We start from the raw sequence: 15,869 nt of genomic DNA on the forward strand, positions 1-15,869 counted from the left end.
GAGGAGGTGCCATATTGATTCCCTTAGACAGTACAGTATGAGGGTATAGCTTATTGTGTGCCCAGAACATTCCTTCTCTGTATATTTGTATTTATACATATGGGAGGAGGAGATGCCATATTGATTCCCTTAGACAGTACAGTATGAGGGTATAGCTTATTGTGTGCCCAGAACATTCCTTCTCTGTATATTTGTATTTATACATATGGGAGGAGGAGATGCCATATTGATTCCCTTAGACAGTACAGTATGAGGGTATAGCTTATTGTGTGCCCAGAACATTCCTTCTCTGTATATTTGTATTTATACATATGGGAGGAGGAGGTGCCATATTGATTCCCTTAGACAGTACAGTATGAGGGTATAGCTTATTGTGTGCCCAGAACATTCCTTCTCTGTATATTTGTATTTATACATATGGGAGGAGGAGATGCCATATTGATTCCCTTAGACAGTACAGTATGAGGGTATAGCTTATTGTGTGCCCAGAACATTCCTTCTCTGTATATTTGTATTTATACATATGGGAGGAGGTGCCATATTGATTCCCTTAGACAGTACAGTATGAGGGTATAGCTTATTGTGTGCCCAGAACATTCCTTCTCTGTATATTTGTATTTATACATATGGGAGGAGGAGGTGCCATATTGATTCCCTTAGACAGTACAGTATGAGGGTATAGCTTATTGTGTGCCCAGAACATTCCTTCTCTGTATATTTGTATTTATACATATGGGAGGAGGAGGTTCCATATTGATTCCCTTAGACAGTACAGTATGAGGGTATAACTTATTGTGTGCCCAGAACATTCCTTCTCTGTATATTTGTATTTATACATATGGGAGGAGGAGGTGCCATATTGATTCCCTTAGACAGTACAGTATGAGGGTATAGCTTATTGTGTGCCCAGAACATTCCTTCTCTGTATATTTGTATTTATACATATGGGAGGAGGTACCATATTGATTCCCTTAGACAGTACAGTATGAGGGTATAGCTTATTGTGTGCCCAGAACATTCCTTCTCTGTATATTTGTATTTATACATATGGGAGGAGGAGGTGCCATATTGATTCCCTTAGACAGTACAGTATGAGGGTATAGCTTATTGTGTGCCCAGAACATTCCTTCTCTGTATATTTGTATTTATACATATGGGAGGAGGAGGTGCCATATTGATTCCCTTAGACAGTACAGTATGAGGGTATAGCTTATTGTGTGCCCAGAACATTCCTTCTCTGTATATTTGTATTTATACATATGGGAGGAGGAGGTGCCATATTGATTCCCTTAGACAGTACAGTATGAGGGTATAGCTTATTGTGTGCCCAGAACATTCCTTCTCTGTATATTTGTATTTATACATATGGGAGGAGGAGATGCCATATTGATTCCCTTAGACAGTACAGTATGAGGGTATAGCTTATTGTGTGCCCAGAACATTCCTTCTCTGTATATTTGTATTTATACATATGGGAGGAGGAGATGCCATATTGATTCCCTTAGACAGTACAGTATGAGGGTATAGCTTATTGTGTGCCCAGAACATTCCTTCTCTGTATATTTGTATTTATACATATGGGAGGAGGAGGTGCCATATTGATTCCCTTAGACAGTACAGTATGAGGGTATAGCTTATTGTGTGCCCAGAACATTCCTTCTCTGTATATTTGTATTTATACATATGGGAGGAGGAGATGCCATATTGATTCCCTTAGACAGTACAGTATGAGGGTATAGCTTATTGTGTGCCCAGAACATTCCTTCTCTGTATATTTGTATTTATACATATGGGAGGAGGTGCCATATTGATTCCCTTAGACAGTACAGTATGAGGGTATAGCTTATTGTGTGCCCAGAACATTCCTTCTCTGTATATTTGTATTTATACATATGGGAGGAGGAGGTGCCATATTGATTCCCTTAGACAGTACAGTATGAGGGTATAGCTTATTGTGTGCCCAGAACATTCCTTCTCTGTATATTTGTATTTATACATATGGGAGGAGGAGGTTCCATATTGATTCCCTTAGACAGTACAGTATGAGGGTATAACTTATTGTGTGCCCAGAACATTCCTTCTCTGTATATTTGTATTTATACATATGGGAGGAGGAGGTGCCATATTGATTCCCTTAGACAGTACAGTATGAGGGTATAGCTTATTGTGTGCCCAGAACATTCCTTCTCTGTATATTTGTATTTATACATATGGGAGGAGGTACCATATTGATTCCCTTAGACAGTACAGTATGAGGGTATAGCTTATTGTGTGCCCAGAACATTCCTTCTCTGTATATTTGTATTTATACATATGGGAGGAGGAGGTGCCATATTGATTCCCTTAGACAGTACAGTATGAGGGTATAGCTTATTGTGTGCCCAGAACATTCCTTCTCTGTATATTTGTATTTATACATATGGGAGGAGGAGGTGCCATATTGATTCCCTTAGACAGTACAGTATGAGGGTATAGCTTATTGTGTGCCCAGAACATTCCTTCTCTGTATATTTGTATTTATACATATGGGAGGAGGAGATGCCATATTGATTCCCTTAGACAGTACAGTATGAGGGTATAGCTTATTGTGTGCCCAGAACATTCCTTCTCTGTATATTTGTATTTATACATATGGGAGGAGGTGCCATATTGATTCCCTTAGACAGTACAGTATGAGGGTATAGCTTATTGTGTGCCCAGAACATTCCTTCTCTGTATATTTGTATTTATACATATGGGAGGAGGAGGTGCCATATTGATTCCCTTAGACAGTACAGTATGAGGGTATAGCTTATTGTGTGCCCAGAACATTCCTTCTCTGTATATTTGTATTTATACATATGGGAGGAGGAGGTTCCATATTGATTCCCTTAGACAGTACAGTATGAGGGTATAACTTATTGTGTGCCCAGAACATTCCTTCTCTGTATATTTGTATTTATACATTATGGGAGGAGGAGGTGCCATATTGATTCCCTTAGACAGTACAGTATGAGGGTATAGCTTATTGTGTGCCCAGAACATTCCTTCTCTGTATATTTGTATTTATACATATGGGAGGAGGAGGTGCCATATTGATTCCCTTAGACAGTACAGTATGAGGGTATAGCTTATTGTGTGCCCAGAACATTCCTTCTCTGTATATTTGTATTTATACATATGGGAGGAGGAGGTGCCATATTGATTCCCTTAGACAGTACAGTATGAGGGTATAGCTTATTGTGTGCCCAGAACATTCCTTCTCTGTATATTTGTATTTATACATATGGAGGAGGAGGTGCCATATTGATTCCCTTAGACAGTACAGTATGAGGGTATAGCTTATTGTGTGCCCAGAACATTCCTTCTCTGTATATTTGTATTTATACATATGGGAGGAGGAGGTGCCATATTGATTCCCTTAGACAGTACAGTATGAGGGTATAGCTTATTGTGTGCCCAGAACATTCCTTCTCTGTATATTTGTATTTATACATATGGGAGGAGGAGGTGCCATATTGATTCCCTTAGACAGTACAGTATGAGGGTATAGCTTATTGTGTGCCCAGAACATTCCTTCTCTGTATATTTGTATTTATACATATGGGAGGAGGTGCCATATTGATTCCCTTAGACAGTACAGTATGAGGGTATAGCTTATTGTGTGCCCAGAACATTCCTTCTCTGTATATTTGTATTTATACATATGGGAGGAGGTGCCATATTGATTCCCTTAGACAGTACAGTATGAGGGTATAGCTTATTGTGTGCCCAGAACATTCCTTCTCTGTATATTTGTATTTATACATATGGGAGGAGGAGGTGCCATATTGATTCCCTTAGACAGTACAGTATGAGGGTATAGCTTATTGTGTGCCCAGAACATTCCTTCTCTGTATATTTGTATTTATACATATGGGAGGAGCTGTAGTGTTAGTGAGTGGGTAGGGATAATGCTGATAATACAATAAATGAGTAATTAGGGGTGTAAGTGTTGGCCAATGGGAGGGGAGAGAAGAAATATAGATTGTCAGCTCTGGGTGCAGCAACAGATGCCGCTGTTAATTTAATGGACACGGGACAGGTAAGAGGAGACCGTGAGAGAATGTCAGGCAGTGGGTGAGTGTAAGCTCTTCAGTCCCAGGCCCTTATATAACTAATTGTATATTATTGCTGTACTGAGTGTGAATTAGATGATATGATGAGACCAGTGTGTGACAGAGGAGAGCGTAAGTGTATACAGTATATATATATATATATATATATATATATTGAGAGAAATAAATGATAGATCAGTAGGGACTATACTATCGCTGTTACACCATTGGGATGAGGCTGCGCGTCAGTAATATAAGCGGAAGGATAATAAGGAGCATTTGGGCCACACGCCGGCACTACATCCTGTCACTGTCACACACACCACTAAAGCACCTGCGCACTGTCCCGCTCCCGTTCCTTTACATCATCCCGCCCCCTACCGCTTCTGATTGGTCCGTCTCCTCTCGCTCCCCCGCATTCTCCGCCCTCTGGTTGGTGCGTGTCCCTGTCCCTTGTGCCCGCACCTGCCGCTTCCTGGAGTCGGGGGGTCGGTGCGCGTGTTTGTGGCGCTGCCATGTTTGTGTGGGACCTGCCGCCGGGAGGAGTAATAACGTGCAGCAGCTTCTCACAGGTCAGTCATATTGTGTCTCCTACTGTCTGTGTTACTGGCTGTAACTCCTCCTCTGGTTATTATATCTGTATATGTGTATATGTCTATCTCTCTATGTATATATGTGTCTCCTGTGTGTCAGGCCCCGCCCTCTCCTGTGTGTATATAGTATATATCCTGTGTATGAATAATTCTATATATCACGTCTCTCCCTTCTGTGTCCCTATTGCACCTGTATCTCCAGTCCCTCCTCTCTCTTCCTTTACTCACATTTCTATTTACCTGTCCCCTCCCCTCTCTACTAACCCCCCATCCCTCCAGTGGGTTTTGGTTTGTTCCACTCCTGTCTCACCCATCAGCAGGACTAGGTGCCATTAGTGGGGCCATACCATGTGGGAAAGGGGAGGCCTGGGGAATGTTGAGGTGCAAGTTAGAGGTCATGAAAGGGGCCAGGTTTGTGGGTGGAGATTGGCCACAATGGAGGCGTGGCTTGAGGTTGATTAGGGACATCAGGGTCAGAGTTGGGGTCCCAGGTCCCTACAGGGTTGCAGCTCCCCATTATATACATTAGACACCCATGTGACTACCTTTATACCTGCTCACAAGCAGGAGGCAGGTCTGGGGGCAATAGCAGCTCTGAGCCCCCCTGAGGAGCATAATCAGATCATTCCCTGTTCAGCAGCCTCACTCGTTCCCTTTGTGCCCCTATTCATTCCCACTGCACCTCCACTTCTATCTTCTATTGGCCCCAACGGGCCGCAGCCCGAATTCTCTGCAGAACTAAACCCAGTAGTTAAAAAAACGAGAGATTCACCGAATCCAGGATTCCTTCAGGGTTTGGCCTTTTTCAGCAGGATTTGAATTCGACCGAAATCTTCTGGCCAGCCGAACCGAAACTGAACGTAATTTTATATGCAAATTAGGATTCGGCCGAATCTTTTGCAAAGGATTCGGGGGTTTGGGCCAAATGCAAAATAGTGGATTCGGTGCATCCCAAAAAAAAATCTTACCCTACATGGACCCTCCTTCTTCCCCCCAGTCTTGCTGCTAACTCTTTACTTACCCCTCCGTACAAATTCTGTCCAGCGGACTTCACGGGCGCCATCTTCAGCCGCTTCGGTAATCTTCAGAATGAGACCGGCGCTTCTGAAATGTTCGTGAGTTTCGCAGGTCTTATTCCGAAGATTACCGAAGAGAAGAAGATGGCGCCCGTGAACTCCGCTGGACAGAATCTGCACGGAGGGGTAAGTAAAGGGTTAGGGGCGGGGCATTTGCCCAGGGGGCAGCTAGGCTGGGGGGGGTCTATGTAGGGAAGGGTTTTATTTTTACTTTTGGGTTAAATTCCCCTTTAATTACAAGCTCTTCTGTACAGGGCCCCTGTATCCTTTATATATCGTATATATATATATATAGTAGTGATATTATGTAACAGTGAGTAAGCTACAGTGTATTTAATATGATATATATATATGTGCTGTGTGATACAATGTTGTAACGTGGGAATGTGAGGCCAGACTCTCCTGCGTATGACTAACCTGTGCCTCATCACATTTATATTACATATATTTATATTACATTCAGAGGGAATGAACAGCATATTGCCTGGCTATCAGCATGCGCCACTCCCTACAGATACTAATATTGTTACTAAATATCCTCCACTTTATGCCACATACACCCGCTTATACACATTGGATTGGATTGGTGGTGAGAGGCAGCCAATGGTCTGACAGATCCCTGTGCACAAGAGCTGACTAGGGGCCACATGGATGGTCAGACGGATTCTATTGGCTGGCACTTAGCAAGTGGGCGTGTCTTTAGCCCACTGGTGTTTCTCTGCCCACTCTCAGACTCGCACACACAGGATTATCCACGGTGTCCCTTTCTCTTTCTCTATTACCAGGAAATCGAGTCGGAGAATGTGATTGTGTTGGTATTTGTTTTTGTTAAAGTGACAGGAAAGCTCCTAAGGAATTCTGGGTATAAGGAAACATAATGGAGTGTGAGTGGGTGTGTGATTATCAGTGATTCACCCTTAAGTGAACTTTTAGTATTTTATAGAAAATACTATTCCCAGCAACTTTTCTTTTTTAAATATTTGCCTTCTTCGGACTCTTTCCAGCTTTCAAATGGGGGTCACTGACCCCATATAAAAAAACAAATGCTCTGTAAGGCTACACTTGTATTGTTATTGTTACTTTTTATTCCTCATCTTTCTATTCAGGCCTCTCCTATTCATATTCCTGTCTCTTATTCAAATCATTGCATGGTTGCTAGGGGAATTTTGAACCTAGCAACCACATTGCTGCTGAATAAAAAGATAAATAACTCAAACGCCACAGATGAAACAAAAATGAAAACCAATTGCAAATTATACCTCTCTACATCATACTAAAAGTTCATTTTAGGGTGAACAACCCCCTTTAATGTTGCCTTTATGTTGTTTTTACTTCAGCTGTAAATGTCACATTGTTACACTGTGATCATTGTAGGAAATGGCCAGATTTGAGGAAAGGACTGTGATAGTTCTTATGCTCTGATTGGCTGCAGGTAGATGTAGCCTTGTGAGAGTTCTGATTGGCTGCAGGTAGATGTAGCCTTGTGAGAGTTCTGATTGGCTGCAGGTAGATGTAGCCTTGTGAGAGTTCTGATTGGCTGCAGGTAGATGTAGCCTTGTGAGAGTTCTGATTGGCTGCAGGTAGATGTAGCCTTGTGAGAGTTCTGATTGGCTGCAGGTAGATGTAGCCTTGTGAGAGTTCTGATTGGCTGCAGGTAGATGTAGCCTTGTGAGAGTTCTGATTGGCTGCAGGTAGATGTAGCCCTGTGAGAGTTCTGATTGGCTGCAGGTAGATGTAGCCCTGTGAGAGTTCTGATTGGCTGCAGGTAGATGTAGCCCTGTGACAGTTCTGATTGGCTGCAGGTAGATGTAGCCCTGTGAGAGTTCTGATTGGCTGCAGGTAGATGTAGCCCCGTGAGAGTTCTGATTGGCTGCAGGTAGATGTAGCCCCGTGAGAGTTCTGATTGGCTACAGGTAGATTTAGCCCTGTGACACTTCTGATGCTATAAAGAGTTCTGGTGTTCTGATTGGCTGCAGTTTGGTCTAGCCGTTTACCATGTTATATTTTTATTTGCTGCTGCAGAGTCTGTTCCATCCAATTTCACACACAAGGCTCATGGCCGCCATTTATCCCAATGAGCAAGCGCAGATGAGCAATATCAGCCCCCAGGAACACTTCTCTTTCCCTCTAGTTCTGTTTAATACGTTCAACCTACTGGATTATGTTTCTCCATTCTACTTTATAGCAAATTGCATGTCATTCAGAAAGAGAAGCAGTTTTATTGTCAATATAGAACACCGCTCATCAAATGTATAACTGAGATCTATTCCTGTGTTGGGTTATTGCAGGCATGCCAGTCATCAATTTACTAAGGTGGAACCTGAAAATGAGCTTCTAACATTCAGTGATATCCATTAATACAGCAGAAATATAGTTATCTAAGGAACAGTTTGCTTATAAATGGTGCTTAGTGATGCACTTTGTGTTACATGATTCACAGAGACATCAGTTTAGATTTCCCTGACCTTTATAACTCTGCAGCCTTGTGCCTCAGCGACTTCTAATATCCTTATCATTTACAGTAGGGGGTACATTATCCCTTATAATACATGAGTGATACTCAGAGTTCCCTGTATAACTCAGCCTGCAGCCTTGTGCCTTTATATGGTCACAACCCCTCAGTGACTTCTAATATCCTTATCATTTACAGTAGGGGGTACATTATCCCTTATAATACATGAGTGATACTCAGAGTTCCCTGTATAACTCAGCCTGCAGCCTTGTGCCTTTATATGGTCACCGAACAACCCCTCAGTGACTTCTAATATCCTTATCATTTACAGTAGGGGGTACATTATCCCTTATAATACATGAGTGATACTCAGAGTTCCCTGTATAACTCAGCCTGCAGCCTTGTGCCTTTATATGGTCACAGAACAACCCCTCGGTGACTTCTAATATCCTTATCATTTACAGTAGGGGGTACATTATCCCTTATAATACATGAGTGATACTCAGAGTTCCCTGTATAACTCAGCCTGCAGCCTTGTGCCTGTGCAAGGGATGCTGGGATTTGTAGTCCATATTAAGAGTTTGCCATTGTGCCCTGTCTGCAGACCCGGAGCTGGAACAGACCTCGCTTGTGAGCTGCTTGTGTTTGTCATTGGATATCTCTGGAGCTGCCTCTATACAGAGCTGAGTGCTGCCATTGTGCTTTAATCCAGGGACAATAAAGCATTGATTCTCACTAGTGAGAGCTTCAGTCACCTGCCCTTGAACGGAGCTATTTTTACTTTCACTTGCTCCTTTCTAAACTAGCGATTACTCCCACCCATAAACTTTCCCTCCCGTAGTGTCACCCACAGGTGCTCCGGGGAACCAGGTCGGGCCTCTAATGTACCTGATCTAATGTGTGTCTGTATTATATTATTATCTCTTTAATGCTAATATTCCAATGGGACTTCTTAATAGCCGCCTCTTCTCTATAGAGACCTCACAGAGGATCATGGGATAACACTGCTGCCAGTTGTAGTTCCCTATGAGAAGGTCACAACACTTTAACATAATGTTATAGAATGGCCAATTCTAAGCAGCTTTTTCATTGTTCTTCATTTTATTGTTTTTTTAATTATTCTGACTTTTTTCAGCTTCCAAATGGTGGTCACTGACCCCCATCTTAAAAAAAAAAACAAAGGCTCTGTAAGGCTAAAAATGTATTGTTATTACTCCTCTTGCTATTTAGGTCTTTTATTAATATTCCAGTCTCTTATTCAGATCAGTGCGTGGTTGCTAGGGGAATTTGTACCCTAGCAACCAGACTTCTGAAAGTGCAAACTGCAGAGCTGCTGAATTAAAAGTGCATTACTCATCTTTCTATTCAGCGCCTCTCTTATTCATATTCCAGTCTCTTATTCAAATCAGTGCATGGTTGCTAGGGGAATTTGGATCCTAGCAACCAGACTTCTGAAAGTGCAAACTGCAGAGCTGCTGAATTAAAAGTGCATTACTCATCTTTCTATTCAGCCCCTCTCCTATTCATATTCCAGTCTCTTATTCAAATCAGTGCATGGTTGCTAGGGGAATTTGTACCCTAGCAACCAGACTTCTGAAAGTGCAGAGCTGCTGAATTAAAAGTGCATTACTCATCTCTCTATTCAGGCCTCTCCTATTCATATTCCAGTCTCTTATTCAAATCAGTGCATGGTTGCTAGGGGAATTTGTACCCTAGCAACCAGACTTCTGAAAGTGCAGAGCTGCTGAATTAAAAGTGCATTACTCATCTCTCTATTCAGGCCTCTCCTATTCATATTTCAGTCTCTTATTCAAATCCGTGCATGGTTGCTAGGGGAATTTGAACCCTAACTACCATAAAGCTGAAATTGCAGACTGGAGAGCTGCTGAATAAAAAGCTAAATAAGTCAAAAACCAATAAATTAAACATGAAAACCAATTAATAAAAAAATGAAAACCAGCAGCAAATTGTCTCAGAATATCCCTCTCTATGTCATACTGTCATACAGTTCATTTAATTAAAGGGGAACTACCCCTTTAAATGTTCTATAGTGATAGAAACACGGCACACTGGGTGTAAACGGGGCAAGCTAGACTGGCATGTGTCTGGATCTGCCAGCAGCTAAATGCCCAGGTGATAAAGGTGCCCTTGTCGATGTTGCTATTGCTCCCGGCATGTTTTAACCCTTGCTAGTAAGTTGGCGTGTTGCTTTGAAACGTTTATGTCCCCTGTGTCTTTTCTCTCCAGTAAATATTGTAGATAAGAAAGCAATAAAATGCTGGCGTATGAATAAAGGAAAGGGTTGCAGGTCTGGCATGTGCCCGCTGGTCAGAAGCATGGCCGACCTCGCTGCAAGACTACTCTGTGCTTCCCCTTTAAATTAGCTCCTAATAGTAAAAGCCCAGGAGCAATTAAAGGACTAATAATAAAGCCTCTGACAGCTGCACACGAACCAATTCAAGCTCCTAAACTGGCACATTCCCATTAACCCCCTTGTATGCCGCTCGGTGCCGCCTTTACTGCCAGGCTGACAGTTGCAGTTTATTAGTCCAGGGCCAGCGATTCTGCCTATAACCTGAAAGCACAGGCCCAGGAGGCACAATGAAGGGGCCACTCAACACAAATTGCTAATTGCTTTATATGAAATACATTCTTGGAAGAGCCGCAGTCATGGTCTTTATAGTCGGCTCTGGTCTGTGCATTTGCGACCCCGTTAAGTATCGGGACAATATTTTATATTTTTATATGTCTGTGGCCTTTAAAATGATGGTTCACCTTTAAGTTAACTGTTAGGATGTTCTACAATGGCCAATTCTAAGCAACTTTTCAATTGGTCTTCATTTTTAAAATTATTTACTTCTTGTGACTCTTTACAGCTTTCAGCTGAACTGAAAAAAAAATGTTGGTGAAGGTGAACAACCCCTTTAAATTGGGGCCCTGACCCAAATACCAATACGGTGTAGTGTGGTACCATGGGGATAATGTTGGGTAGAGTCAAGCCGTATTGCTGGATGTAATCACTGGACAGTTAGGGGCACATTTACTATTGGTCGAATATCGAGGGTTAATTAATTAACCCTCGATATTCGACCCTCGAAGTAAAATCCTTCGGCTTCAAAGGAAAAATCGTACGATCGAACGATTAAATCCATCGATCGAATGATTTTCCTTCGATCAAAAGAAGCTGCGAAAGCTTATGGGCAAGGTCCCCATAGGCTAACATTGGTGCTCGGTAGGTTTAAAGTGCCGATGTCGGTAGTCGAAGTTTTTTTTAAAGAGACAGTACTTCGACTATGGAATGGTCGAATAGTCGAACGATTTTTAGTTTGATTCGTAGTCGAAGGTCGAAGTAGCCTATTCAATGGTCTAAGAACCCAAAAAAACCTTCAAAATTCTTCACTCGAGCTTCGTAAATGTGCCCCTAAAGGTTTTAAGGCAACTAAAAGCCAATTGGGGCTAAGGAGCCCATTTTTATACTGTCACGTTGAAACCAGGGAGACTACTGTGTCTTTAAACACATTCCTGAATCATGACTTTATCTTTATGGCCCACGTAAATCAGGGCAAAAAGCCTGACATGGTCCGTATGGTGGGATCAATGCATTGCCTGTCTCTGTTTAATGGTTACAACTGGCCGGCCTCCTGAACAGGCTCCAGGACTCTCAATCACAGGGAGCCCAATTTATCTTTATATGGCAGACACTAATTAGGGAGGGACCTGGTATTGATATTCAGCAGAAGACTCATTGTATCCGGGTATATGGGCCTGGGATTAACCCATGACACACACAAGAGTGACTAGACAGCTGACTGGCCAAATAAACAACCTATTAAAGGGGTTGTTAAGGATGAAGCACCCCTTTATGTCTGCTCTGAGCATAACATATTGGAATTCCGTAGCTTCCAGCTCATGAAAGAACAAAGGAGAAACAAAATGTCGGGCGCTGGAGCCGGGAGACCCCCTTTTTCAGAGCCTCGTTCCTATCCGCAGAGGAAGAGCTATAATTAGATAGTCGTTTTCCGATCACGAGACAAGAGTTTAAATCCGTTTCACAGAAAGCATTGTCTTTTATAGGACTGGGCATTAATAATTCAGCAGAAACAGAAAGTCCCTGTTGTGTATTGAGCTCATTACAACGATCAGTACCATAGAGAGCCGTCTCCTGGCTGCAGAACTTGCTCAGTTCAACGTTTATATAAAGATCCGTGCCCCCTGCAAATGGCTCACAGATCTGGTAGCCATATGCATTGTATTTGATTCAGGGGCCCTACAGTGTCCCCCCCAAATGTCTGTCTATGCACAGAGCCAGGTCCCTACAGAATGGGGTTGCTGAGATGCGACTTCAACCCAACTGAACCCCTGTGGGATGAATTGGAACCCCGACTGTGACTCTGATCCCCAACATCAGTGCCCAAACTCACTGTGGCTCAATAGAAACAACTCCCAGCAACGACTCCCAGCAACAATGTTCCAACATCTAATGGGAATATTCCCAGAAGCACCGGGGCAGTTATAGCAGCAAAGGGAGGGTTAACTGCATATTAACCCCCTTGGTTTGGGAATGAGATGTTGGGGGGGCAGGTTGCCGATCTCACAGCACCGGCCGCTTCAGGTTATAAGGGCTACTGGGAGTTGTGCAAGGGTTGCCTTCCGCCCGACTCACTAATAACATCAAAGCTAAAATGAAAGTCTGAGTCACAGCAATAACAATAAACGGCACAAGGATTCCCGGGAAGCGCAACTTTATATTACGGCCGTAAAACTCGACAGGCGCATTTGTCAGTCAAACCGGTTTAAAATGAAGAGAAAGCAGATTAACAGTTAATTAGCTGCTCTGTAAAACTGTAATACTGCCTTGTTTGCCCAGACCAGCTAATGCAGCAGGGATAGTAGTCACCATATAGATCGGGGTCAGCTTTGGGCATCCGAGACCTGGAATAAGGGCGTTATGTGGCCAGTGATGGTGGTTTCCACCACCTAAATTATCTTAAGCTTGTGACTTTTGGCTTGATTGAACAACAGAGGGTGCTTTCAAATTCACCATTTTACCAGTGTGAAACTGCTGTTATTACGAGAACAAAAAAAAAAAAAAACCCCACGTAAATTGCAAAAGAGCCGGTGAGAATCTTTTTCTGGCCAAGTGACAAATTTGGCTCTTATTAGAGAGTGAGAGTTATAAAATCTTATTTATCCCCCATCTCTGGGCAGGAACGAGGGCATGTACAGTAGGACGCGTCCCGCGCTGGAAACGTTAAGCACAACTGCCAGCGAGCTCTTAATTATAGAGCAGAAATCCCATTTGGCCCTTGCTGTGGCGGCGGCTGGAGACGAGCTTTTTATTATTTATGTAGCGGTGATGAGGTATTTAAGGAGGAAGAGCTAAATGACTCCTGGTGAGTGTATGCAGCGTGGCTTTATGTTGCTCAGTGCAGCCTGCGTCTTGTTGTCTGGCAGCTCCTAATAGGCAGACCTTAAACTTGTCCTATTTCATTGAGGTCCAGACGGGAGAGAAGTTGGGGAACTATGGGATTGGGCCAGGAAAACAGCCCCACAATTCATGGGAACATCTCAATCCTTACACTTGGCTCCCATTCCGTCCCCCTCCGAGCTGTGCCAATTCCAAATCACGAGAGGTGCTGGGCCAGAGCCCAGTTTTGTCTTGGACCGACTGCGGGGGGATGATGAGTGTTTGTGTAAATATACGGCACAAACAATTGCCCTATTCAGGTGGCTTGTTTAGCTCCGTGGCCATGGCAGCATCATTCCCGACATTCAGGAATGACAGTTGCTCCATCGCCCCATGTCTATAAGGGGCCGTATTAGCCAAATCCACTTTTTCATGCAAACGAGTGCACTCGATGGGCATGGGGCACATTTTCCCTTTAAATGTGTTCTTCAATCCCAACATTATGGGGGAACTTTCAAAAGTGGAGATAGTCCATTTTTGGAGCAAAAGTGGTGGTGTAAAATTAGGGATGCACCGAATCCACTATTTTGGATTCGGCCGAACCCCTGAATCCTTGGCGAAGGATTCAGCCGAATACCGAACCAAATCCGAATTTGCATATGTAAATTAGGGGTGGGAAGGGGAAAACATTTTTTACTTCCTTGTTTTGTGACAAAAAGTCAAGCAAATTCCCTCCCCCCGCTAATTGGCATATGTAAATTAGGGTTCGCATTCGGCCAAATCTGAATCCTGCTGAAAAAGGCAGAATCCTGGCCGACTCAACCGTTTTCATACCCTAGTGAAAAGAAAGACCGTTTACAAATGGTGCAAAAACGACATTTTCTCCCGACATTTTCAAAATGGAGTAAAGCTCAGTATAACTCTTCCCCGAGTGTCAGATTAAATGTAAAATAATCTAATCGTCTTTGTTTCTCCCAGTCTTCATTTCACACCTCTTGTAGGTGCCCCATTGGGGAATTATTATCATATTATTAGGGATTAGCATTTTATAGTCAGGGAACACGTTTCTCTCTAATCCTATAGGTGTAAAAGCCTCAAGTAAAACACTGATTAAACAAAAAAAAGTGTGTTTTTTACAATTTGATATGTTAAAAGTTTTTAGGGTCAGGGCACACGCTCAGATTTGGGAGATTAGTCGCCCGTCAACAAATCTTCTCTTCTTCAGGGCGACTAATCTCCCCGAACTGCCTCCCGCCGGCAACAATGTAAATCGCCTGTGGATGGTGCTGGGAGCACTTTGTTTTCGGAAGTCGCCCGAAGTTGCCTCACGAGGAAAGTTCGGGGAGATTAGTTGCCCTGAAGAAGATGAGATTTGTCGATGGGGCGATTTATCTCCCGGAATCTGAGCGTGTGCCCTGACCCTAATTAGTTTTAGCTCAATGAATGAGACAATATTAGCGATTTGAGTGAATATATTATCTAAAGGAAAAGTAAAGCTTCCCAGGCAATAGTTTGTTTTCATTTTGGCAGCAATTAGACACTTGACCTAAGATAATAAAACCTATTTCTGAGACAAATCCCTATATTATGCAAAATAGCATTTCTTGGATTTAGACCCTTGTATCTTGTTACAGAAGTGGAATTCATGTGGGCAGATTTAGAAAAGCCGATGTATTATTTCCCCAGGTAAAACAGACCCCCCTCCCTCGGAAATTCCAATTTGATGGCGGACTGACAGGTTTAGTCAGAAAAATGTCGTTAAAATGTCGTGCGAAAGGCAAAATCTGAAAAGTGTCTGTTTAAAGGACACATTCACATAAGTGTAGAAAGAGGTTTGTGAATTTGGTGGAACATTATCTCCACTTTTATTTTGTTTCGCTATCCCCCCGCTATGTGTTTACTCTGCACCACATCTGCTGGAAGTTGGCTCCACGTATCTCTCACCACTTCTCAGTCGGCAGTTACGTGATCCCCTCTCACAGTGTTAGTATTAGTGTCCAAGACGTAACAAAACCCTGTCCGTTTTGCATCCGTAGCTGAGGGTCCGTATCGGTTACCTCTTAAACAACCAGTAAGCTAAATCAGATCCTCTCCTGCGGATACAGTGACTCCGGGACGGTGCCAGTTTCTGATCGTAATTGGCCAAAAATATAACCTTTGGCCGTGCAGCTCCGAGAGTTGTTCCGATGCCTTGTGTCGTTTTCGGTTTCCATTAAATGTATTTATCTTGCGGTCGCTCGCTGCAGCACCGGACATCGGAGGGAA

General features: G+C 43.0%; 1 protein-coding gene across 2 annotated transcripts in view; it reads left to right on the forward strand.

Moving 5' to 3' along the window:
* The first annotated feature begins 4,410 nt into the window (after positions 1-4,410).
* LOC108698168 (ras-specific guanine nucleotide-releasing factor RalGPS1) overlaps positions 4,411-15,869 on the forward strand; it is a 183,120-nt gene continuing 171,661 nt past the window's right edge. Inside the window, exon 1 of one of the 2 annotated variants that reach the window (XM_018229456.2) lies at positions 4,411-4,648. The gene's annotated coding sequence lies outside the window, so the exon portion shown is untranslated. The remainder of the gene's footprint in view (positions 4,649-15,869) is intronic. The other variant, XM_041572316.1, reaches the window with a different exon arrangement.

The sequence above is a fragment of the Xenopus laevis genome, chromosome 8L (assembly GCF_017654675.1).
Source record: "Xenopus laevis strain J_2021 chromosome 8L, Xenopus_laevis_v10.1, whole genome shotgun sequence".
NCBI lineage: Eukaryota > Metazoa > Chordata > Amphibia > Anura > Pipidae > Xenopus > Xenopus laevis.